Source organism: Euprymna scolopes, chromosome 3 (assembly GCF_053919585.1).
Source record: "Euprymna scolopes isolate OS-2025 chromosome 3, ASM5391958v1, whole genome shotgun sequence".
Taxonomy (NCBI): Eukaryota; Metazoa; Mollusca; class Cephalopoda; order Sepiida; family Sepiolidae; genus Euprymna; species Euprymna scolopes.
Genome location: NC_136484.1, coordinates 33235871 through 33251147, shown reverse-complemented (window position 1 = coordinate 33251147; position 15277 = coordinate 33235871). Strand labels below are relative to the sequence as shown.

Genomic DNA, 15277 nt, shown 5'->3' with positions numbered 1-15277 from the left:
CCTCTGTTTCTCTCTCTCTCTCATTTTTCCTCTGTTTCTCTCTCTCTCTCATTTTTCCTCTGGTTCTCTCTCTCTCTCTCTCTCATTTTTCCTCTGTTTCTCTCTCTCTCTCTCATTTTTCCTCTGTTTCTCTCTCTCTCTCATTTTTCCTCTGTTTCTCTCTCTCTCATTTTTCCTCTGTTTCTCTCTCTCTCTCATTTTTCCTCTGTTTCTCTCTCTCTCTCATTTTTCCTCTGTTTCTCTCTCTCTCTCTCATTTTTCCTCTGTTTCTCTCTCTCTCATTTTTCCTCTCTCTCTCTCATTTTTCCTCTCTCTCTCTCATTTTTCCTCTCTCTCTCTCTCTCTCATTTTTCCTCTCTCTCTCTCTCTCATTTTTCCTCTCTCTCTCTCTCTCATTTTTCCTCTCTCTCTCTCATTGTTCCTCTCTCTCTCTCTCATTGTTCCTCTCTCTCTCTCATTGTTCCTCTCTCTCTCTCTCTCATTCTTCCTCTCTCTCTCTCTCATTCTTCCTCTCTCTCTCTCTCTCATTCTTCCTCTCTCTCTCTCTCTCATTCTTCCTCTCTCTCTCATTCTTCCTCTCTCTCTCATTCTTCCTCTCTCTCTCTCTCTCTCTCTCATTCTTCCTCTCTCTCTCTCTCTCTCTCTCATTCTTCCTCTCTCTCTCTCTCTCTCTCTCATTCCTCCTCTCTCTCTCATTCTTCCTCTCTCTCTCTCTCTCTCTCATTCTTCCTCTCTCTCTCTCTCTCTCTCTCTCTCTCTCATTCTTCCTCTCTCTCTCTCTCTCTCTCTCATTCTTCCTCTCTCTCTCTCTCTCTCTCATTCTTCCCCTCTCTCTCTCTCTCTCTCTCTCTCTCATTCTTCCTCTCTCTCTCTCTCTCTCATTCTTCCTCTCTCTCTCTCATTCTTCCTCTCTCTCTCTCATTCTTCCTCTCTCTCTCTCATTTTTCCTCTCTCTCTCTCTTTCATTTTTCCTCTCTCTCTTTCTCATTTTTCCTCTCTCTCTCTCTTTCATTTTTCCTCTCTCTCTTTCTCATTTTTCCTCTGTTTCTCTCTCTCATTCCGTCTGTCTGTCTATCTTTCCCTCCCTTTCTCTCTCTCTGTCTCTCCCTCTCCCTCCCTCTCTCTGAGCTTTTAGCCTTGGTCCTCAATAAATTCCTGTGTCCTTCAGACAGTCTTTGTAGCACTTCTATGGCCTATGCCAACCGCTGTCAAGCACAGATTCACCATAAAAAAATTGTTACGATGCAGAATCACTTTCAACACACAGTGTCCAGATGAATGGAAGCAGCTCAATATGATGATTGAAGATTTGAACCAGTCATTAGTAATTGCCAGCAGATATGTGTCAGCAGATAGTTTGAATTATCTGATATGATGCGTTACTGTAACATATATATATATATATATATATATATATATATATATATATATATATATATATATATATATATATATATAGACTAGCAAAAGTACCCGTCTCTGACTGGATTCAAAAACAGCCTACAGAAAATGGACTCTGATTTATGAAAGTATCATAGGTTATGAAAAGGAAGGGTTGTAAAGAGATAGCTTCGAATTTGGGGGTATCAAAACCAAAGCAAAATATGATGAAAGTAAAAATAAAATTAATAAACCCCATAATTTATTATACCATACCTGTTCACACTGAAACACTTATCACAATATTCTGTGGATCTATATAAAAAAAAAAAAACCTTGTTAAACTTTGTGACATATTTCCATTCTATGGAGGTCAGGTGCGAACGAACACCCCATAATTTTATTATACCATATTTCTTCAAACTGAAACATAATTATCAAAGTATACTTACGTAGATAGATATGAAAAGTCTTAAAGTTTGTGCCTATTTCCATTCTATGGAGGCCAGGCGTGAACGCAGACCCCACAATTTTATTATACCATCCCTATTTAAGTTAAAACATACTTATCAAAGTATTCTTATGTACATCTATATCAAAAACACTTGTAAATGTTTGTTTTTTTTAATTTTTATTTCCATACTTTGTGGACCAGGTGCGAACGCAGACCCCACAATTTTAATGAACCACCGTTCTGCCAGATCAAACATACCCGTTCCTGTGTCTCGATACATCTTCTATCATTATATGTAATCAGTTTTTTAAAATAGTCAACCATATAGGAGCCTATTCGTGACCAGACACACACACACACATTCAGCTTTATATTATAGATATATATACACTAGAAGAATACCTATCTCAGGATGGGTAAAAATAATTCCAAAACGGTTTTATACAAATTTCATGTCTCCTTATTAAAATTAAGACAAAGATACTAAATCTTATGTCTAGAATCCTTATTCCAACATTTTTTCTGCATTTTCTTTTATTTTTTAAAAAAAGGGGGAAAAAAATTGCATTATTGCATCTTCTCGTTATACTCTTGTCATACTCCATTCTCTTTATTTGAAAGATATTTCTTTTTTCACTTATAGAACCAGCAATACCCAGAAGATGAAAGAACTGTTCCCATCAACTTAGTGAGAACCAATCGTCCTCTTAAATGCAAACTCTCCTTGAATGTTCAAATAGGAAGTGTGCCCATATTATGTTTTCTAAAAGCCCTTTAAAATACTCCCTGCAAAACTAATTGAAGGAGTATTTATTAATTGTTGTCTAATACCTATTGTTTAAACTTCACAAACATGAGTTAATTTTCTCAGAGCTTTCACTTAATTTTTGATACTTACTGATAAGTTACCGTGCTAAAATAACGTTATCATTTAGAAACAATTCTCAACATGTGTTTTGTAACTATTCTCTATTCTCACCTAACAATTTAATAAACAAAAATACCGTAAAACTTTAACTTGAAAATACTATTAAAAAATAGCATGGTAACTTCTCTGCACAAGCATCTGCTTCTTCCCTATTTGTATTCCAAAATTTGTAATGATCGTTTTAATTAGTTTAGAAGCGAATCCTGTACATAGAAATCTATAAACACATACACATACCTAACTTGAAATAGAGAAAAGTACAGCAGCTATGGCAACAGTGTGTTGGGTTCAAAACTAAGTCGTTGGATCCTAACAGTCAGTAGTGACTAAGGTTTGAATAATGTGGTCAGCTGTATATAGCCACATTAATGAGTCTTAATGAAAACAAATTTAGCTTGTCTGTTGATTTTATACACCTAGCCCTTCTGCTTGTGTGGTGATAAAAATTCTTAAATGCACTTTGTGATGTTAAGTTCTATAAGGATGTTAACTTTGGTTAAAATCTCACTGTTCCTTCTTTAATCAGATTTTCTTTTTTGATTTTCGATACTTATCGGAGGCATTCTGATACAAAACCTATCTAAAAACACCCCCACACACATAAAGTATATTTGTGTGAAATTTAAAAAAAAAAAAATCTGCCCAGTCGTCCATAGGGAATTTTATTATAGATAGTTTATATATAAAGTTAAGTATATTTAGATATTTTTTGTGTATAGGATTCACTTCTTATCTAATTAATCGACTATTCAACTATGTGTAAAGGATCCAAATATGGGCTATATTTAGTTTAGTTTTCAGAAAAAAGGGTGGTGGAACGGAGCAGAAGCCCTTCATGAAATTTCAGATACATTTTTTTTTTAATGAAATTTTAATTAACTTTAATTAATATTTTCCAAAATTCAGTTTCTTTACACTACCTCATGGTCCTGAATATGACCTTAAACTATATCCAGTGGTGAGGCCCCAGCTTGCGGGCTTTGGGGGAGTGTGGAGCCACCCTTTAATTGCCATTGCTCCCAAGTCCACTCTGACCCGGAGTGCTAGTACCTGTTAGGGTCCCAACTATGGGTTAAACAGAAACAGACTTGAAAACAACAAATATATTCTATTAAAAAAAATTTCTTCAAAATCTTTGGATTCGGCATTAAATAACCTGAAAAGGGTTGATATGCCGTAAAACAAAAACAACCAACCAACCAATCAACCAACACTACCTCCTATTTGAAAATTCAAATATATCAGATATCCATGTAATTTTATCCATTGGTTTTAGTCTTCATACGAGTAGTGCAAAAATGTTCTCTTCGTGGGAAGGAATTAATTTTACCTGTTCTGGGACGGGTGTTCTAGTTATATCAGTATTTGACAGAATAAATATATGTGAATGCTTGTCAGAATATATATATATATATATATATATATATATATATATATATATATATATATATATATATATATATATATGCTTGACATAATAGATATGTGGATTGTTTGTAGTTATTTTTAACTTTAAAAATAAATAAATATTAACTGAATTGAATTAATAGCTAACTGATTCTGACAACAAAAAGTATATTACTGCAAAATAAATTCTTGTGTTTCTATTTCTCATCAAAATATATTTATTATATTCTTATGACCCCGAACTGCGTTTTGCATATAATCGAAAGAATAATCAGTTTTTTCTGTTTGTTTTCTTTTTGTTTTAATATGTAACTTAATGCTAAATTGTTATTAGAAAGATGAGCGTTATAAACCGTGTTAGAATCCTCAAATTCTCATCAATATCAAATAATGCAATATAAATTCATTGTTCTGTCTTTGTTTTTTTTTTTGTTTTTTTTTTGTTTTTTTTTTAATATATTTTTTATTCAATTTCTTGTTCTCTTAAATTTTGAGCCTGTCTGATTTATGATACTCTAATATTGGCTGCGAATCAAATTTATGGAAGCAGTTGTTGCCTTCTATATGCTCCGCTTTTTCTTTCTTCTCCTTCTTTCTCCTGGAATTCCTCATGTGTAACTTAACATCTTAGCACCTTTTCAGTTGGTGGTTGTGCAGTTGTTAGCGATGATGCGCGGACTGTGGGTTAATGTAATGTAAAATTTTCCAAAAGTATTTTGGCTTTTTAATGTAAAATTTATTTTTACTATTCTTAACAACTCCTTCAAGTAAATGTATTTTAGCCCACTCCTCCCCACCTTCGTGTTGAGAGGAGGTAAAAGTGAGAGGGGAGGGCCATACTTTACAGGCTAAAAAAACATTGGAAGAGGGGGGGAGGTATAATTAAACTCGTTTAAAAAAAAAAGGTTCGTTTATATAAAATAAAATACGCATCAAGCGCTTGAAAGTCAAATCACAACGTAATATTAGGAAATATACGAATATTTTACTTGTTTGAAATCTATAACATAAATATATTTCGAAGCTAAACTCCATCCTCAGTATGTTTTCTTTCTTTTTTTCTTCTTCTTCTTTCTTACCAGGTTGTTAAGTTGGAGAAAGAAAACGTCTGTTTGTAAAGAGTTGCGTGTTGTATCTCAGCGGTTGTAGTTTGAAATGTTGGAACAGTGCGTAGGCAACGCGAGAATAACGTCAAGGGTGTGAGTTCCATATAGAAATGTTGATTTAATTTGAATAAAATAAAATACGCATCAAGTGCACTTAAAAGCCAAATCACAAAGTAATATTAGGAAATAAAAAAAATATTTTACTTGTTTGAAATTTGTTTATATTGCAAACAATATTTCAGTTAGCTATTGGTTAAATGTTTCCCTATAACATTTGAACTCCTTTAATGAAGAAAGGGATTAACAATACTGACTACATTAAGTAGTAGTAATAATAATTACATCTACCCAAGGTGAGGGTCTTTGATTTTTTTTTTTTTTTAAATAAGATTTATTTATGAAAATCTATATTTTATGTTTTAAGTCTATATCCCGACCACAACATTTAGTTAACCGCCTGGTTGTCTTGAATAAATTTTTGCACGCTAACATACAGCTATTGAATTAATTTCAAATCAGCATCTTGAATTATTAAACTGGGTTAATGTTTAGGAGTGATTGATAAAGTTATAAGCTATTTATGACATCTGTTAGCATAAGTCTGATTTTTATGAATAAATGTATTGTGCATATACTTGATTATCTGCATTGTTTTAATTGTTGAAATTTCCTTGTATTTCTTTTTCTTTTTTTATTTGATGGTTAGGTTTCAGATCTTTTTTTTTTTTTTTTAAAGAAAATTTAAAAGAAAATAAATTTGGATCTTATAAAATGTGCCATTGTTTGATTTTAATGTATTCACCATAACAAGATTGCTTTACACAAAGACAATACCATAATCAGCTTTTTTTTTTTTTTTGGTTAGGGGATCAAAGCATAGTATTTGTTTGGTTTTTAGGGGAAATCATGCACACTAGCCCTGGTTTGTCAACAGCTCAGCACCAAAATTGCATTATAGGTTTCTAGTAGAGCTGATCACTGCCCTGATGATAATGGCCGCTCAGGCTAATTAAAGTGCAGACTTGTGTGTTCTGTCTGAAGTGAAAAGGGAATAGTGGCTGTCTGGGACAATGAAGTGAGCCACATCTGGTTATGCAAATGAGTATTTGTAGTGAAGATGATATGACAAATCAATTGCTCTTTATTCTCAGTGAATAACAGTTACTCACGCCAATCGAAGCGCTACCAACTTGTTTGTTGTGACTAGTAGAAAAGGGACAGTGGTTATCAAGTGGTTGTAAACAGACATCCAAGACAACAAAGTGAGATGCATCCACTTATGCAAATGATTTGTTTTGCTGACCAATCAAAGACATTTGGGTTGATATAAGAAAATGAATTCCATTGTCAGTTTTTATCGTATTGCTTGCTCTCCATTGGGATAACCAGTGTTTGATGACGTAGTCGATTCGTCGGTCGTAGTATGATACTATTAACGCTCTCCCCCTCCTCTAAAGTGTTAGGAATAAAAAATGGGGGAGTATCACAAAAAACATGTGGAAATAATAAGTTTATCAGCAGAACAAAGGTATAGGAAGTTGTTCACAAATCAACACAAAAGAAAACAAAAATAGGATTGTTAATCAAGGTGTAGTGGTGATTTGGAGTAAAAAGATCGGACAATAGGTTTTAGTGTTAGTTTATGGGGAGTTTTAGGTGTGGCGGACTGTCTTGAGTTGGTGACAGTTGTGAGTTTGACACGGTTAAAGGACAGGTTGTGGCTTGGTCCAGATCAAGAGAGATTTAGGAAATGGAGATGAGCTGAAATCAACAGACAAGCATGACCTCGACAGAACGTAGATGTGGACCTTCGCATGCAGATTATCGATGGTGTCACACACTCAGAGTGCAACTGATATTTACAAATAATGTCAATTTGTATTTCAATTTTTATATACTTCTGAGTTACTTCTCATCCCTTGGCAGCCACCAATGTGAGAGACAACAACATGGTCAGATGGAGAAGAGATCATAGAAACAGTGTTGGGGTCAGTGGTTGTCAAGTGGGGGACCACCTGGTATCCCAGTAGTTTAAGTTTTTTAAAGACTGGTCAACCTTTGAATTTCTGTAGAATTTGTCCCATAGGAATTAAAATAAGAGTTCCCTGATCCAGTTTTATTGACTACAAAATTAATCGCTTATTTTGCACATCTTCATTATTCATTAACCCCAAACATGCAATTATTAAAAAAGAAAAATATCGTATGGACTCTAATCTTGGTTAACCCTTGCATTCTTAAATAAATTTCGACGTGCTGAAGCTGAATTAATTTCAAATTGGCATCTTGAATTATGCTTTTCGAGCCAAGCCGTTCAAAATTGCCAAAGTACAAATCAAAAAGATTACTTTCTGTCATTTTGATTTCTTGTTGAAATTAAAGTTTCAATCTTGTTCTAAATTTAAAACAAGCCCCACAATTGGTGGTTACCGTATGCAAATTAGTTCTATCATCTTCGTTTCTATTGGCTAATAAAAATATAGTATGCATACTATGTCCAACGAAATGTGCAGAATTCTGCAAAGTAACAAGAATGAGTTAACTCTGTTCCCATGTCTCAAGTGCACATATGCGTGGAACAGTTTGCTACTAAAATCCCACACGATAAAGGTTAATCTCTAGTTTTAATTAAAGATCGGCTCGAGTTTTGATGAGTCGGCTAAAATCCACATCACCATGACTTTGTCAGTGCAATCTATTTCAATCATTCACTCACTAAAAAACATCCAATTATCAAAAAAGACATTAACTCATTAATTATCATATTAGAGTATTAATGAGAGATGCCCTGCAAAAATTCTTTAGGTAAATTGAGCTCTTTTTTTTTTCTTTTTTTTTTTTTATTAAAGGAGGTAAATTATTGTAGCAGTGGGTATCACAGTGGGCTTTATCAGGTACAAATGCTAGTGGATCAGTTTATCATATTAATGCATTAATTTGTTTATAAAACTTCCAAATGTAGAAGTGATCCGTATCCAGTAGGTCTGTAGTGTATTCTTAAATCATATCTCCCTTACCCACATAAACTAAATTTAAATATTTTTTAAAATTTGTTTTTTTTTTCTAGATCTATGTGTGACAAACAACATTGATTAGGCATTGTTTCTCAGGTGCTTTCAAAACGCAAAACCAATACTTTCTCTTTCTTTTTCTCTCACTTTCTCTCTTCATCCCTTTCTTTCTCTTTTTAATCCTTTCTTTCTCTTTTCTATAACTCTCCCCCTCTTTTTCTCTATAACTCTCCCCCTCTTTTTCTCTATAACTCTCCCCCTCTTTTTCTCTATAACTCTCCCCCTCTTTTTCTCTATAACTCTCCCCCTCTTTCTCTCTATAACTCTTCCCCCTCTTTCTCTCTATAACTCTTCCCCCTCTTTCTCCCTATAACCCTCCCCCCTCTTTCTCCCTATAACTCTCCCCCCTCTTTCTCCCTATAACTCTCCCCCCTCTTTCTCCCTATAACTCTCCCCCCTCTTTCTCCCTATAACTCTCCCTCTGTATAACCTCATCTCTGTATAATTCCCATCTCTCTATCTCTCTGTCTGTAACTCTCTATCTCTGTCTGTAACTCTCTCTCTCTCTATCACTCTCCATCTCTATCTCTCTGTAACTCTCTCACTATATAACTCTCTTCCCCTCTCTTCCTCTTTCTGAGTAATTAATTTAACTTTTTTCATCTCATTTCCCTCTTAATCCTCTAAATTGAAAAACAAGTAGACTGATTAATCAATAGATTTAATTAATTGTTTAATCTATTTACCTTCTCTTTTTCTCTTGGTTATTTATATATTTTATTTTACTTTTTTTGTCCTTTAATAAAATCTAATAATTCTATCTCAACCGGAAGCCAGTTAGTTGCTTGTCCAAAGCGAGACATTTTCAGCTTGGCTAATAAATTTCAATCTCTTTCTCCTCATATACAGATGTACAAAGAATCTGTAGAGTTTTTGGCTTGTTTTCTTTTTGTTATTATCTTCTCTACAAATCTATTAAAGGAATTTGTTTTTAATGACAATGCCAACGTTTGGCTAACGGACCATCAATCAATATGCCGAGAGATAATTATTTCAAGAGATCTAAATGATTCTCGTACCAAATTCAAATTCGAGTAGATCTATTTAAGTAGATGCTAATACTGCTTGGAAACGTGCAAATATGGCAACTTGTGTTCAATGAATTATACCTGCTAGGTATTGTTTTAGAATAATCATGGAAATTAGATTTTACAAAACGTTAGTGGCTGAATATGCTATCGTTTGCTTCACTTATTTCTTATCAAAATAATTAAATACCAACCATTTTCTCTTTGCTATTTCAATTATTGGCATCAGAAGTATTATTTGCTGTCTACTTTGAGTGATGTTTCTGTAGACGTCTTCAATAAATTTCTATCTAGTCATTACTTTCTGGAAAAATTTCAGTACAAATCTGTTTCGCTATGCAGAAACAAACGGTTATTATTATGTTGATACTGGCTCTTTTCGTACATATACTCTCCAGAAAAATGAGAAAATTTTGGCTTAGATAGAAAAAAATTGCATGACAATATAATGTTACAAGAAAAAAAAATTCAAACACTCAATATCATGTGTTTGTTCTCGAATATGAACCAAAATAGCTACCAAAACAAACACACGATGTTGAGTCTTCTATGAATTTCTTTTCTTCTTGCAACATTATATTGTCATGCATTTTTTCTATTTAAGCAAAGAATTTCTAATTTTTCTGAAGAGTACATGCACAAAAAAAGAGTCGGTATTGACATAATAATAACCATTTGCTTCTGCATAACAAAACCGATCTGGAAAAAGATGTACTGAAATGGTAATATGCTGAATGAGTTGTTGTACATGAAAAATAAATATTTGAATCTTGGAATGTAATTATACTCTTATCCTTTTATACAGGCTATCTTGTTATATTTAACATACGTTGAACTTCTAAATAAAAAGCATTGGTATACACAAACAGTGAAATATAACTGAAAAACATATTTTACTAAGATAACATACATACACATATATAATATATATATAGAGAGAGAGAGACAGACAGACAGACAGAGAGAGAAAGAGAGGGAGTACAAATTTGGTTAAAATTCAAAGACTGACATTTTTTCTCCTATATAACTCTTGTTTATTTCACACTGGATTTTTTCATTACAGCCGTTTCGTTAATGGAATGACAATTCTATGATTTTATATTTTCATAGAGATTTTCATGCTATCTTTTTATATTTAACATACGTTGAACTTCTAAATAAAAAACATTGGTATACACAAACAGTGAAATATAATTGAAAACCATATTTTAACAAAATAACATACATACACATATATACCAAAATAACATACATATATATGTACACTAGAAGAATACTTGTCCCAGGACTGATAAAATGAATTCTTGTATAGAAAAGCTTTGAACCCATTACAATATATTTGTACTAATCCTTACGTCTAGAATCCTTATACAAATTTTGATCAAAATCCATTACATGATTTTGATTCTAGAAAATGTCTACAGTTAAGGCTTAAGCTTAAGAGACCTTCAGGAAAAATTGAAATTTAGGGAATCTTACTTCATTGATGCCCAAATATTATGGATTCAATTCGACACAAATCTAAATTTTCAAATGAAAGGTTATACCCATATATCTCCTAAAAAATTTTTAAATATTCAAAAGAAAGTGATATTTGGGGAGGATTTCTTAACTGACTAGTCTGTAGCTCAGCATTGCCCGGTCGTACAATATGCTTAAACATATTTTAATTTATTCATATTGCTTATATATGATTATAGAATCAATCCTTTATTAATTATTATATATTATAAGGAATAATTTGTCCGGTGGACTAATTCGCTAAAAATGAATTAAAAAAAAAAAAAATAATGATAATGTCGATCATCAAATTTTGTCTGTTTGCTTACAATAATCACATCAGTTGATATTTGGGCTTGACGATGAATGCCCTGGAAATGTCACTTCTGATTAATGTTTAGTTTTAAATTAGGCAAACAAAGAAATGATTTGCGGTGATTTTTAAATGATACCTCTTTTAGCATAAATTGAACTCATTAATAAGAAAAATTAAATTAAAATAGTGAGGTATACTCAGGCTTGAACAGGGGATCATTCAATTTGTAGTCGAATGCTCTACCACTGAGCTATATTTCCAGATTACAATAAATCTTTTTCTTTTTTTTTTTAAGAAGAAATGATTTGCTGAGATTTTATTATTTCCCTTGGCCGGTGTAGCGTAAAATATTCCCTTGTAAAAATTCCTTTTTATCTATAAGAGAAAAGTTATTTTTAAGGTCGGATTTTTTCAATTTTCAGTACTTATCGGATGAATTTCTTTACAAAACATATCTAAGAACATTGCCAGACACATAAATTTTGTGTGCAATTTGCAAAAGATAAGCTCAGTCGTTTGGAGCCTATGAGGAAGGAACTTACACACATACACAAAGTGGCTTTTATATAATCGTAGATGGATAGATGTTCAATACCTATTATTAAAATTTCACAAAAATTGGAGGTATCTTAATTTTCACGTGTATTTACCCTCTTTGCTTAAACTAATTTAAACTAAATAGAGCTCACATTTAAACCCTTTACAACTGGAAACTGTGTTAAAAAATTATTAATAATCAGTTAATTAGTTTAGGAATTACTCCTGTACATGCAAACATATTAAACTTGTGTGTGTGTGTGTGTGTGTGTGTGTGTGTGTGTGTGTGTGTGTGTGTCTTGTCATCCTTCAATTTATGGTGCTTTGTTTTTTGTGCCTTTATATATTTTTGTTAATTATTTGTATATCTTTGTTTTTAGTCGCGTGCAAGCGACTCTATAAGTCACTCCGTCGGTCGGTCAGTCTGTCCATAACACTTTTGTGCTTGGCCTTTTTGGTTAAGATCAAAGGTCTGTTGTTAATACATGCTGTTCTTAGCTTTTTATGCTTTTCTTGGCCTTTTGGCCAAGATCAAAGTAACAATCTATTTATTTTACTCCCTAAATCCGATATGAATTCTTCCCAATCCCCATTAGGGATCTCCCCGCTTGTTTTCAGTGCCCCGGAAAACAGTAGGCGATCTAACTACTTAGATTAGCTCAGGGAGGGACCTTACTAACAATGCACTAGGCAATTTTATTTTTTGTATATTTTTTCTAGATTTCCCACTCCCCAACACGAACTGTTTTTCTTCCAAATTCAAGAACTTTTTATTTTCCACACACATTCAAGAACATTTTTCACACACACACACACACACACACACAGAAATTGTATATATATCCTTTTTGCAAAAACGCTGGGGTTTTCATTAGTTAGTTTAGAGTCCACAGAGTGAATGAGATATTGTGGTAAATGTTGCCAGTCAAGAGTAAAGTCGCCAAAGACTCCAATTTTTACTTTAGTTACAAAGACCCTGCAACACTCCCCTCCCCAGATCTTATAGGGCCTTGTGCCTAAATTTGTTTTGTCTTTTGGAGATTTTACTTTTTTAAATTTTATATTGGAATTTTTTTAATTGTAATTTTTTTCTTTAAACGAAATAAATTAAATATGAAGATCAAAGTGTAGTATCTGTTCCAGCACTGCAAGCAAAGACCATATGTGGTGGCGACCCCACATATAAGACCTTGGTCAGTGTAGGGGCAACTCTTCATACCAATTGTCACTATCCAGCCCCCCTACTCCCCGGGGAGTTGGTCCCCATTTCCCCTTCACTCCTCACATTAAAACTCGGCCATGTGCCTAATTTGCTCGGTGGGGGAGCAAATAAATACAGCTTTTCTTGGCCTTTTGGCCAAGATCAAAGTGCAGTATCTGTTCCGACAGATACTGCAAGAAAAGACCATATGTTGCGGCAACGCCACATATAAGACCTTGGTCAATGTAGAGGAAACCCTTCATACCAATTGTCACTATCCAGCTATCTACTCCCTGGGGAGTTGGTCCCCATTTCCCCTTCACTCTTCACATTAAAAATCGGCCTTGTGCCTAATTTGCTGGGTGGGGGAGCAAATAAATATCCTTTTCTTGGCCTTTTGGCCAAGATCAAAGTGTAGTATCTGTTCTTACTACATGCTGTATTTATTGTGATATAAAGTGGGGGGTCACTTTTCTGTATTAATTTAATGTAAAATGATCACCCACTTTACAACCAGTCAGTCTCAAAGCCATTTAGGTCATTCTCCAGATCATTCAAGTTTTTGAAGAATTCCAGTTATTTTTTAAGCATTCAAGTCATTCTTAAGATCATTCAATTCATACTTAAGTTCAATAAAGTCATTCCAAGTCATTTACTTTTTATTTATTTAAGTCATTTCAGCCCATTTTTCGGTCATTTTAGTTTATCTTTAAGAATTTCATGTCATTCATTCATTACACGAGAACACGCGACTAATGGCTATCGGCCTTGTTATCTGCTTAAATCTGATGAAATGATAAATTTAATGTTTATTTTAAAATTAGTTTTCATTAATTTTTATCTTTTGATGTTATCTTTTTTCTGAATGTTTTCCAGATCAAATTATATCAGAATTATTTAAAATATTTGATAAGGTAAGGAATTTACACTCGACCTTTCTAACCACAATCGGTTCTATGTTCACCAAGTAAAGGAACTATAATGATTATATTTGTTGCATCAGAAAGAAAGAAAAAAAATAATCAAAAAACAATTCAGAAACATATTTGAGTGAGTATTTTAATAATGTTGGCCATGAACATTTCCAAAATATACTTGTTGACATGGTTTGAAGACAGTGATGACAATGCAGAAAAGTTCAATACAACAGGTTTCAACGCTGGGTAGATCACTTCTTCAGGCCGATTATAAAAAAGTAATTGAGATAATCCAGTTGGATCCAATCAGCTTGTAAAATATATGGATAAAGTTACAGGGTTGAACAGGATAAACATAAGAGAATAGTTTTTAATCCTCTCCCACTGCAAGAACTTAGACACCAGGATCGGGAAGTGGAATTGAGAAGTCAGTGCCCCAAAGGAGGGGTAGACCTACAAAAAGTGCCTGGACAGCTCCATCGGCATTCTCCGGTAAAAACGCCTCAGGTGATTAGCAATAAACTAACTCCTTTTCAAAGAGAGAAAGCAAAGCTTGGGAGGGTGGACCTCCTAGAACTACACAGAACTAACATCTCATCACAATCAACAGGGATCAGATCATTACAGAAATGCTCTAATCTCTGTTGATTTTGGGGTCGAGGATAAAAATCCCTAGCCATAAGAGAAATCCATTTTTAATTGGAAGAAAACTGCACTACCAGAGACAGCTTGGTAGAAAATTAAAGATGGCGGCCATATTTTTGCTTTTCAGGCAAAGTTAATTCTAAATGACTTAGCGATTCATGGAAGGTAAGATAACGCCTCAGTATAGATGTACTTTCTTTGTAACAATTTTTTATCGATGGAGATTCAGTTATTTGTGATTTCAGTGAATTCACATGGATTTTAAAGTATGTATTTAGAGAAATAAAATATTTAATAATAGAAAGCAAAAAGTAATTGTGTGGTTTAGTGTGATTTCTCTGTACTAATTCTAAATGATATAGTGATTCAAGATTATTACAGCAAGATAACAATTGTATTAGTGCGTCAATACATTATCCAAACAGGGTTAGAAGCTCATTACTGCGGTTTAAGTGCTATATGCAAACCAAACTAGTTTCTTAAATTAAATAAAATTGTGATACAATATATTATATTAAATTTTATATTATACCTAGCGGTGCTGTATTAAATTTATTGTATACTAAAAGCAAATGATTAATGGTAGCACAAATTTATTTAATCAATTTAATTAACTTTGTTTCTAACTAGAGACTTTTCACATCTTATTGACAATTATCAAACAAAATCAAAATGGGTAAAAACAGTAACTCATAAGTTTAAGTGAGGAATTGTCTCCTCTACATTGTTTCTCCCCTTTTTTTTTCTGTCAAAAAAAAAAAAAAAAAAAAATAGAAATGAAATAAAC

At 33.2% G+C, this 15277-nt stretch overlaps 1 protein-coding gene and 1 pseudogene across 1 annotated transcript in view; both read left to right on the top strand.

The window, feature by feature from the left end:
• Positions 1-15277, top strand: part of LOC145254560 (heat shock protein 75 kDa, mitochondrial-like) — a 421952-nt gene that overhangs the window by 131487 nt on the left and 275188 nt on the right. The gene's annotated exons all lie outside the window — the stretch shown is intronic.
• Positions 13309-13435, top strand: LOC145263926 (U2 spliceosomal RNA; annotated as a pseudogene).